This window comes from Triticum dicoccoides, chromosome 6B, assembly GCF_002162155.2.
Source record: "Triticum dicoccoides isolate Atlit2015 ecotype Zavitan chromosome 6B, WEW_v2.0, whole genome shotgun sequence".
NCBI classification, from domain to species: Eukaryota; Viridiplantae; Streptophyta; class Magnoliopsida; order Poales; family Poaceae; genus Triticum; species Triticum dicoccoides.
In genome coordinates, this window is record NC_041391.1 from 683,961,182 (window position 1) to 683,972,302 (window position 11,121).

The following is an 11,121-nucleotide window of genomic DNA, read 5'->3' on the forward strand; positions in this document are numbered from 1 at the left end:
GGGCTGCCCTAGGTCGATTCGCTCGCCCCTAGAGCCTCGGGATTCGCAGCTCTCAAACACGAAGAACAGCGAAGAACGAGAGAGAAAAACGGTGGAGAGATAAAACGTAGATGAAAAAGTAGTATATTGATTTGTTCGATTGTGTGTTGTTCAATCGGCCATCACCCCCAACATATTTAAGAGGCGGCTGGACTTCCCGTACAAGTAAAGGATTCATCTAGGCTTTCCTTACAAGAAAAATTACATAAATTCGCGTCCTAGAGTCCTAGTTCTATTCCAACTCGGATTCAGTCTGAATCTGGCCCAACTTCTGTCTTCCTCCTTGTGCAGGCCGCCGAGCCTCCATATGACCTCCGATCGAGATGGCCCAAATATCAAACTTGTGCGCCTCGATGATGCGAACAACTCTCATGTTGATCACTTTTTCAAATAAGGCCATCTTGAATACTTTTCGAGGTCATCTTTACCTTCCAGTCGGACTTGGTCTTGAAGTAGACTGAATTATCCGAGTCTTGTAGAGAATTTGCAGGCCATATACTATCTTTGATGATGATGACTCCAAAACCAAAGTTTACCGTATTGATGACACGCACAACTTCTGTATTGAACACTTCTTCATCCGAGGCCATCTTGATAAACTTTTAGGCACATGTTCAGTTTCACTCGGATCCGAGCTCATCCACTCGGATATTAGAGACTTCCACTCGGACCATCCGACTCGACCTTTTCACTCGGAAAACAATCTTTCACTCGGATGACTATATTTTCACTCGGAAGACAAACTTTTACTCGATCGATTAATTTTCACTCGACCTTTTACTCGATCGGTAGGTTTTCACTCGACCTTTTACTCGATCAGTAGGTTTTCACTCGACTTTTTACTCGATCGGTAGGTTTTCACGAACTTTTACTCGATCGGTAGTTTTTCACTCGGATGGTAAGCTTTTCACTCGACCAAAAACATAGCCTGATCTTGATTTGCCTCCCCAAGTCTCATACGACCTCGGATTGAGATGAATTATATATGAAAATCGATCGGCTCGACAAGACGAAACTTTTCTGTGTTGAAGGTTTTTCAATTAAAGGCCGTCTTGAAGGCCGAATTGCTCACGCTTTGCATCAGACACTCATCAACGTGTGTCTGGTGTCAAGCGTAACATTTTGGTCTCTGGCCTGTCCAGACCGTATTGACTATAACTTTTGCATATGAACTCGGATTGAGATGATTTACATATGAGAATCAATTGTCTTGACGAGACGAAGACAATTCCTTTAGCGCACTCCTTCATCTGAGGTCATATTGAGGGCGTAATCGGCTGAAAAAACACTCAGAACATTAAATTTTGTCACTCGGAGTATAGCTTCGGCCACTGAGATGAGGTCGAATGGCGATAGCCTAAACATCAAAGTTTGTTCCACTCGACGGTATGAAACTTTCTCATGCTGAAAACCCCTTTCACTCTGTATTTTGCCAAAATCAGTTGTCAACACATGCCCCCCTGTTTTTCGGCAAAGCTTGCATGCCGAAAAATAATATGCATAGTGTTCATTCTAAGGATGATGTCAACACTCCATCGGCCATTTATTTTTCTCAGGGCAATAATTATGTATCGGCCATGTTTGTGCTAAGGGCGATAATCGTATATCGGCTATTGCCTACTTAGGCTTCCTGCTATACACTCGGGTGGTACTTTTTCAAATATTTGCCATTGAGAGCTCGAGGTAACAATGCCCCTTGTATTGACTCCACCAAATATGAATTTCCGGGAACAACTCTCGTAATCCTAAAAGGACCTTCCCAACTTGGAGACCATTTCCCAAATTTTCTATCTCTTGAACCAATTGGCAGAATCACTTTCCAGACGAGATCACCAACTTGAAAATTCTTCAACTTGACTTTCTTATTGTAAGCTCTTGCCACCCTCAACTTATCTCTCTCTATGGCCTTTAAAGCAACCAATCGTTTATCGGCAACCTCATCAATATTGTCCATCATTAGGTTATAAAAGTCTACTGCCGATAAATTATTTTGTTTGGCTATTCTCAAAGCATTCAAATTTACTTCTACTGGTAAAACGGCCTCTTGACCATATACTAGCTCATATGGAGTTACCTTCGTAGCACCATGCCTTGAAATTCTATGTGCCCATAAAGCTTCAGACAACAACTCATGCCATCTCCTCGAATTATCCTTAATCTTCTTCTTAATGAGCTTGATTAAGATTTTATTGCTAGACTCGGCTTGTCCATTAGCTTGGGCATAATACGGAGATGAATTGAGCAACTTTATATTATAAGATTCGGCAAACTCTCTGACTTGGTGTGACATAAAAGATGAACCTTGATCTGTAGTTAACGTTTGAGGAATACCAAATCTATGAATAATGTGTTCGGTTATGAATCGAATTACCTCCGTATGTGTCATGTTCTTGAGAGGTACTGCTTCAGACCATTTAGTGAAATAATCAGTTGCCACCAGTACGAACCGATGCCCTTTTGAGGAAGACGGGTGGATTTGTCCAATGAAATCTAAACCCCATCCTCTGAAAGGCCACGGTTTGATAATAGGATGTAACATAGCAGCAAGAGCCAATTGAATATCACCAAACTTTTGACAAGCTTCACATCCTTTATAATATCTGAAGCAATCATTAATCATAGTCGGCCAATAAAACCCAGCACGTCGCAATAACCATCTCATCTTGGGAGCCGACTGGTGAGTGCCACAAATACCTTCATGTACTTCTCCCATAGCAACTCTTGCCTGGTCCTCATCCAAACACTTTAGAAGAACATCATCGACTGTTCGGCGATAAAGACCATCATCTCTCATTATATACTTGAAAGCCATACGCCGAACAGCCCTGTCCACCCTTTCACTCGGATTGCACAAGTAATCAACAATGGGCTTTCTCCAGTCGGAATTATCGCCTGCACTAGATTTTTTGTTAATGGCCGAATCAGTGGGTTTAGGTTCGACCTCTCCCATATTGGCAAGACAAGACATCGGTCTTTGAGAGATATGAAACATGCCATGATCAACATGATATCCAGATGCTTGCTGTGCCAACTCATTTGCTTTCCAGTTGTCATGTCTAGATATATGTGCAATGCTAAAACAATCCAAAGTAGAAATTATATCTAGACATTTATCAAGATAAACATTAAGTGATTCATCCAAACACTGAAAGACTCTGGATATTTGCTGCACCACTAGTAACGAATCACCGGAAGCCTCAATATGTGTAACACCTATAGCAAGTAGCATCTCTAAACCGAATAACAATGCTTCATATTCGGCTTGATTGTTTGTGCAAGAATATTCTAAGCGGCATGAGGCTTCAAAAACAGCACCATGAGGAGATATATAAACAATACCAACACCTTGGCCATTGCTACAAACTGAACCATCAAAGTACAATCTCCATGGCACTAATGAAACAAGGTTTATATCGACATCATGCTTGTCATTAATCCGATGTTCAACAATGAAATTAGCAAAAATTTGGCCTTTCATGGATTTTAGAGATTCATAAGCCAAATCATATTCAATTAAAGCATAAGCCCACTTGCCAATTCTACCACTAAGAATTGGCCTATGCAACATGTATTTAATGACATCGGTTTGACAAGCTACTACACAAGCACTCGGCACTAGGTAATGTCTCAATTTTGTGCAAGCGTAATATAAGCATAGACATAGTTTTTCAATAAATGTATACCTTGTCTCCGCGTCCAATAAACGTCTACTCAAATATGTAATGGCATGCTCTTTTCCTTCGGTATCTTGAGTCAAAACAGCACCAATAACACCTTCCTCTGCTGCGATATAAAGTTTAAAAGGCTCTCTATGCTTGGGTGCTTTCATCACCGGAGGAGTGCACAAATAATTCTTGATCATATCAAAGGCTTCTTGCTGTTTTGCCCCCCAAGTGAAATCAACATCATTCTTTAACCGAAGGATAGGAGTAAATGCATCAACTTTCCCTGACAGATTAGCTATGAACCTTCTCAAATAATTGATCTTGCCAAGGAACTTTTGCATATCTCTCTTGCATGTTGGAACCTCCACTTTCTGTATAGCTTCTATCTTTTTGGGATCAATCTCTATGCCATCTTTGTGAATAACGAAACCCAAAAACTTGCCAGCTGATACGCCGAAAGCACACTTCAAAGGATTCATCTTCAGTCCATACTTTCTCATTCTTTCAAAAGCTAAACGCAAATCGGCCAAGTGAGATTCAAAAGCATCCGATTTGACAACAATATCATCAATATAAACTTCAAGTATGATACCGAGTAAATCATGAAAGATCAAATTCATAGCCCTTTGATATGTGGCTCCAGCATTTTTTAATCCGAATGTCATCACTGTCCACTCGAATAAACCAAGGAAACCAGGACATCGGAAAGCCGTTTTGTACATGTCCTCTTCGGCCATAAAAATTTGATTGTATCCGGCATTACCATCTAGAAAGCTAATAACCTTATGTCCAGAAGCATCATTAATAAGCATATCGGCTATTGGCATAGGATACTCATCTTTGGGTGTAGCCCTATTCAAATCTCTGAAGTCAATGCACACCCTCAACTTGCCGGATCCCTTCTTCTCCACTGGGAAAATGTTAGAAATCCACTCGGCATACCTGCAAGGTCGAATGAAATTAGCTTCAAGTAGTTGACCGATCTCTTCCTTGATCCGGTCATATGTTTTCGGATTAAACTTTCTGGCCGACTGTTTATAAGGTCTAAAACCGGCTTTTATAGGCAAACGATGCTCCACTAGCTCTCGGCTCAACCCTGGCATCTCATGATATTCCCATGCAAAGCAACAAACATATTCTTTCAATAGCTCGATTAATTTAGCCTTACAATCGGCTTTCAAATTTTTGTTTATAAACGCCGGTCGAGTGACTGAACCATCTCCAATATCTATCTCTTCTAATGGATCAGCCGATGTAAAACCTTGTCCAAGTTTATCCATGTCATCCAACTCCTCTATAGACTCATACATATCGTCCTCACTGGACCCATATTTTACAAGACGTTTTTGTAACCACTCGGAATTAGGATCCATTTAAACATATCATACCTTGGAGCCGATTGCATTCAGTCGGCTTTAAAGACACGGGCACAAAACCATTTTTGGTCGCACTGAGAAAATCGAACTCTGATAAGTCACGTCCCGTTAAGCAAGTAGCATTGGGATGTTGCCAATCCACGGATGCATCTGCCAAAGCAACACAAGCCGAATTATCCGCATGAATGACTTCCACTTCGTCATCAACCCACTGAATCAAAAACTGGTGCATAGTGGACGGCACACACTGGTTTGCATGAACCCAATCACGGCCTAATATGACGTTGTAGTTACCTTGCACATCAGCGACAAAGAATGCGGTAGCCAAAGTTTTGCTTCCGACTGTAAGCTCCACATACATCACACCTTTGGCTTCAGTTTTTTCTTTGCCTTCAAATCCGTTGAGCACCATATTGGTCTTGATCAATTCTTCATCAGGCAAACCCAATTTCTTGAAGACCGGATAGGGCATAAGATTTACCACAGCGCCACCATCAACAAGCATCCGACTGAGTGGCGATCCATTGATATGACCTCTGAGATACAACGGTTTCAAATGTGTTACTGGTTCTTTTGGCTTCTCGAATATTGCGTTTTTAGGGTCAAAATCCAGCTGAGCCACTTCCCCTTCCTCATCTATAGCACGAAACTCAGCAGGTAAGTAATATACCATATTGATATCCATACCTTCATGAATCGGTGTAGACTCATAGTCCAACATATCAGCCTCTTCTTCAAGTGGATCGACCGATTCTGAAATCTGGTCGAGTGAAGGAGAAGTAGGAAGTGTTGTAGACGATGTAATAGCTGTCGCATCGTCCTCCTTTGGGTGGTGTAGGCACTTCTGTGATAGATGTAGAAGCTGATGTATCTTGTATTTGTTTAGGCCTCCACACTTGTTTTGCTGGAACCATGGGCCGAGTGTCATTGAACAACTTATCTCTTTGCTTCTCGGCCTCCTGCTCTGCCATCTCTTGACTCCTTAACCTCTGTAGTTTCCTCTTCTGTGTCTTTGTTAGCCCTGGAGGACACCACTTTGGTCCAGTGTACTTAGCATCTCTCACCTTTACTTGGCTGGTGCTTGCCTCATGGTCATTAGCCGAGTGTTTTGGCACGATAGCAAGTATCGGCTCAATCGAGTGTTTATGCAAAGTCGGCTGCTGTATGGGGAATGTTTCGGTGCCCAAGATAAGTGAGTCAACATCCATTTTCTCCTTGCCTTTTCCCAACTCAACTGATGCAACACTTGGTGACTTAACACGCCATTCTTTTCGATTTTCCAGATGCATGAAATTTCTATTCGGGCGCACCTTTTTACTCGGATGGAATCCACTCGGATGGGCGTCACTCTGATGGAATCCACTCGGATGGAACTCACTCGGATGGATTTCACTCGGATGAAATCTACCCATCCATATTTTTTTATTTGGATAGCTTCCATCTGGGTGCATTCTTACACTAGGATAATTTCCATCCGGTCGCATATTTTGACCAGCCGACTGATAGTCACCGATGTTGAGTCGGCCATTATATAAGTAATCAAGTCGATCCCACATAGATTGCCTCTGCTCTTCTGAAAACTGCGCCCTTGGTCCACTCGGTTTTGTATACCGACTGAACATATCAACTGATGGTGATCTTGGTCGTTTCAAATGAGTCGGTCGACTGAAACTAGAACCGGCCGACTGGTTAGCATACTTGGATAGCAACATATCAAAAGTTGGCTTGACCCGCTTGCGCTGCACTTTAACCTCATTCTTCTTCCACTTGCCAACTTCTGGACTCTTGGGCTTAACAAATTTAACACGAGTATTTTCTTGCACTTGAGGTTGCCCCCCGAGTGTAGGATTCTTGATGGTGATTTTGATCACTTCCTTGCCATCGGGTTGCTTATCAAGCACAACCTGTCTCCCCAAGACCTTGTTGTCCTCCTTGTCTTTCCTGGGCTCACCAACAATGACATTAGCTTTATTAGCAGATTCGGCTACCTCCGGCCGAATGAGTAGCTTCTTTCCCTCCAAATTGATGGTATTCATTGCAAAAGGTTGTTTATCAACTTGCATCTCAGAAAAGTTCAATCGTCCGTCATTAATGGCCGATTGTATCTGTCGTCGAGAAACATTGCAATCGTTAGTAGCATGAGAAAAAGAGTTATGATACTTGCAATAAGCACGCCGTTTTAGCTCTTCAAACGGCGGTAAAGTATGAGATATTCTAATAATCTTAGCCTGCAGCAAAGTATCAAATATTCTATCACACTTAGCAATGTTAAAAGTAAACTTCATCTCTTCATCACGATTCTTATGAATCGGTTTCAGATCATTGCAAGTAAAGGGTTTGGCCTTGGATGGCCAAACAAATTCAGTAGCAAAAACATCACCCTCATCGTCCGAGTGATCACTGTCATATTCCACCATATTCATCTTTGGACGATCGGCTTTGTATCTATGCACTTCTTTGAGGTCTTTGCTTCGGCTTTCCTGAGCCAAAGCCCTTTGTAAGACTTGGTTGATATTTAAAAACTCATAGCCTTCTAGTTTTTCTCTAATGGGAGTTCTCAAACCACTCAGCACTAGGTCTGCCAAGTCTCTCTCGGTTATCACCAAACTAAAACACCGGTTTTTCGTTTCTCTGAATCTCTTGACGTAATCGGAGACCGATTCATCATGCTTCTGCTTAACCGATGTTAGATGTGACAACTTGAGTTCATTGTCTTCGCTATAAAAGTGATCATGAAATTTCTGCTCTAGCTGCGACCAAACTCGAATGGAACCATGTGGTAAAGAGGAAAACCATGAAAATGCGGTACCAGTTAATGACAAAGGAAATAAACGCACTTTCAACTCATTTAGTGAGCCTGCCTCACCCAGTTGTGCCAAGTATTGACTAACATGCTCCCATGTGGTTTTTGTGCCCTCTCCATTGAACTTAACAAAATCTGGAATTTTATATCCTGGAGGGCACTGGATGGCATCAAAGTACTCGGGGTACGGCTTTTGGTAAATCCGATTCCGAGGTAACTCAACTCCAAAATTCTCTCGAAGCATCTTAGCCATCTCCTCTCTAAGATTAGCTAAACCATCATCCATAGTAGACGATGAAGCTGGTGGCAGTGGCATAGGAGGAGTAGGATTACTAGCTGTAGGTAGGAATTGTGGCAGGTATGTCGACCCATAATTTGCTAGTGGTCGAGTGGTTGTAGCTGTAGGTAAGGTTGGGTTCGGCGTTGCCACCGAACCTGGCGTGCTCATAATAGGATTAATGGGTGCAGCCACAATCTGATTTGTTTGGGTAGGATAATAAGTCATCGGCACGGGAGGCGCCGATGAGATAGGTAAAGCCAGATTAGGGTTTTGCACACTATCAGCTACACCATTATTACCACTAGTCGATTGAGATGTATTCTTCTGAGCATTAGTATTTTCTATGAAAGTTTGATAGACTAGATTGTTACCATCAGCAATACGACTTTCAATCTCAGCCCACTGCTCAGGAGAAAAGGTAGTACTCACAGAAGGTTTAACCTGCTCGGCTTGAAGAGGAGGGAACTTGATTTCTTCAATCGGAGTGATGTTGCCTTGGCGATCCTTCTTGAACATTGCAAGGAACTCCTGCAAATCCTTCTCTTCGCGCGCCTTCTTGTACTCCTCATAGACTTGGCGATGATTAGCCGATATCTCATCAAGACTGGGCTTAATGATGTTGTCGGCGTCTACCTCGGATGGCTTGGGAAGATCGGACATGGTGGATGATGATGATTGATCTTCGATTCCCCAGCGGAGTCGCCAAAAAGTGTGTTGACACACGAACACGTCACGTGTACCCTCGACGCCGGGGGTGATGCACCGCAGCTCACGTCGAAGGAGACCCGACCGACAGCGCGATACGCAAGACAGTCGGCGGGCGCTTTTGCAGACCCGAAAACCCCACACCCCCGGGAGGGACCCCGTCAGGGAGTGCGGCGGCTATGGGCTGCCCTAGGTCGATTCACTCGCCCCTAGAGCCTCGGGATTCGCAGCTCTCAAACACGAAGAACAGCGAAGAACGAGAGAGAAAAACGGTGGAGAGATAAAACGTAGATGAAAAAGTAGTATATTGATTTGTTCGATTGTGTGTTGTTCAATCGGCCATCACCCCCAACATATTTAAGAGGCGGCTGGACTTCCCGTACAAGTAAAGGATTCATCTAGGCTTTCCTTACAAGAAAAATTACATAAATTCGCGTCCTAGAGTCCTAGTTCTATTCCAACTCGGATTCAGTCTGAATCTGGCCCAACTTCTGTCTTCCTCCTTGTGCAGGCCGCCGAGCCTCCATATGACCTCCGATCGAGATGGCCCAAATATCAAACTTGTGCGCCTCGACGATGCGAACAACTCTCATGTTGATCACTTTTTCAAATAAGGCCATCTTGAATACTTTTCGAGGTCATCTTTACCTTCCAGTCGGACTTGGTCTTGAAGTAGACTGAATTATCCGAGTCTTGTAGAGAATTTGTAGGCCATGTACTATCTTTGATGATGATGACTCCAAAACCAAAGTTTACCGTATTGATGACACGCACAACTTCTGTATTGAACACTTCTTCATCCGAGGCCATCTTGATAAACTTTTAGGCACATGTTCAGTTTCACTCGGATCCGAGCTCATCCACTCGGATATTAGAGACTTCCACTCGGACCATCCGACTCGACCTTTTCACTCGGAAAACAATCTTTCACTCGGATGACTATATTTTCACTCGGAAGACAAACTTTTACTCGATCGATTAATTTTCACTCGACCTTTTACTCGATCGGTAGGTTTTCACTCGACCTTTTACTCGATCGGTAGGTTTTCACTCGACTTTTTACTCGATCGGTAGGTTTTCACGAACTTTTACTCGATCGGTAGTTTTTCACTCGGATGGTAAGCTTTTCACTCGACCAAAAACATAGCATGATCTTGATTTGCCTCCCCAAGTCTCATACGACCTCGGATTGAGATGAATTATATATGAAAATCGATCGGCTCGACGAGACGGAACTTTTCTGTGTTGAAGGTTTTTCAATTAAAGGCCGTCTTGAAGGCCGAATTGCTCACGCTTTGCATCAGACACTCATCAACGTGTGTCTGGTGTCAAGCGTAACATTTTGGTCTCTGGCCTGTCCAGACCGTATTGACTATAACTTTTGCATATGAACTCGGATTGAGATGATTTACATATGAGAATCAATTGTCTTGACGAGACGAAGACAATTCCTTTAGCGCACTCCATCTGAGGTCATATTGAGGGCGTAATCGGCTGAAAAAACACTCAGACCATTAAATTTTGTCACTCGGAGTATAGCTTCGGCCACTGAGATGAGGTCGAATGGCGATAGCCTAAACATCAAAGTTTGTTCCACTCGACGATATGAAACTTTCTCATGCTGAAAACCCCTTTCACTCTGTATTTTGCCAAAATCAGTTGTCAACAATGGTATTATAGTTTCTGCATATAGATACCTTATATAAAGGAACGGAAGCAGTATTAAAAATACAGGTCTATCTGCAGATACATAAGGCCACAGTGACCAAGGCAGAGACCGACAAGGACCAGAACAAAGACAGCAAGAATCTGAGGTGAAATTCAGGCATACCCCGAACATTCAAGCACCAACATGACTTTCTTTGAACCAAAATGACCACAATCCTTACATGGTCAGAACACAGTCCAGACCTAAATACAAGAGAGCACCACCGTTATATCGAACAAGGCAGCAACCTAGTATGAGGTGAACTTAGTGACTGCATTGATGCCATTGGAGACGGCACGCTTGCAGCTCGACGGGGAGGACCAGGGAGAAAGAGTTCTGAATCTCGCGGGCTTCTTGTTGTAGCATGGGAGCTTGACAGGCTCACCAACGAGTTCACGAGTTATAATGTCAAGCCATGCATGGCCAGATTGCAATGGTCCTACGGAGGGAACTAGACAAATATCCAAGTCCAGTGTTATCCATGAATAACATCTATCTTGACTATTCCCCGAGAAAAAATCTATCTCAACTAGAGTGTCTTGTGA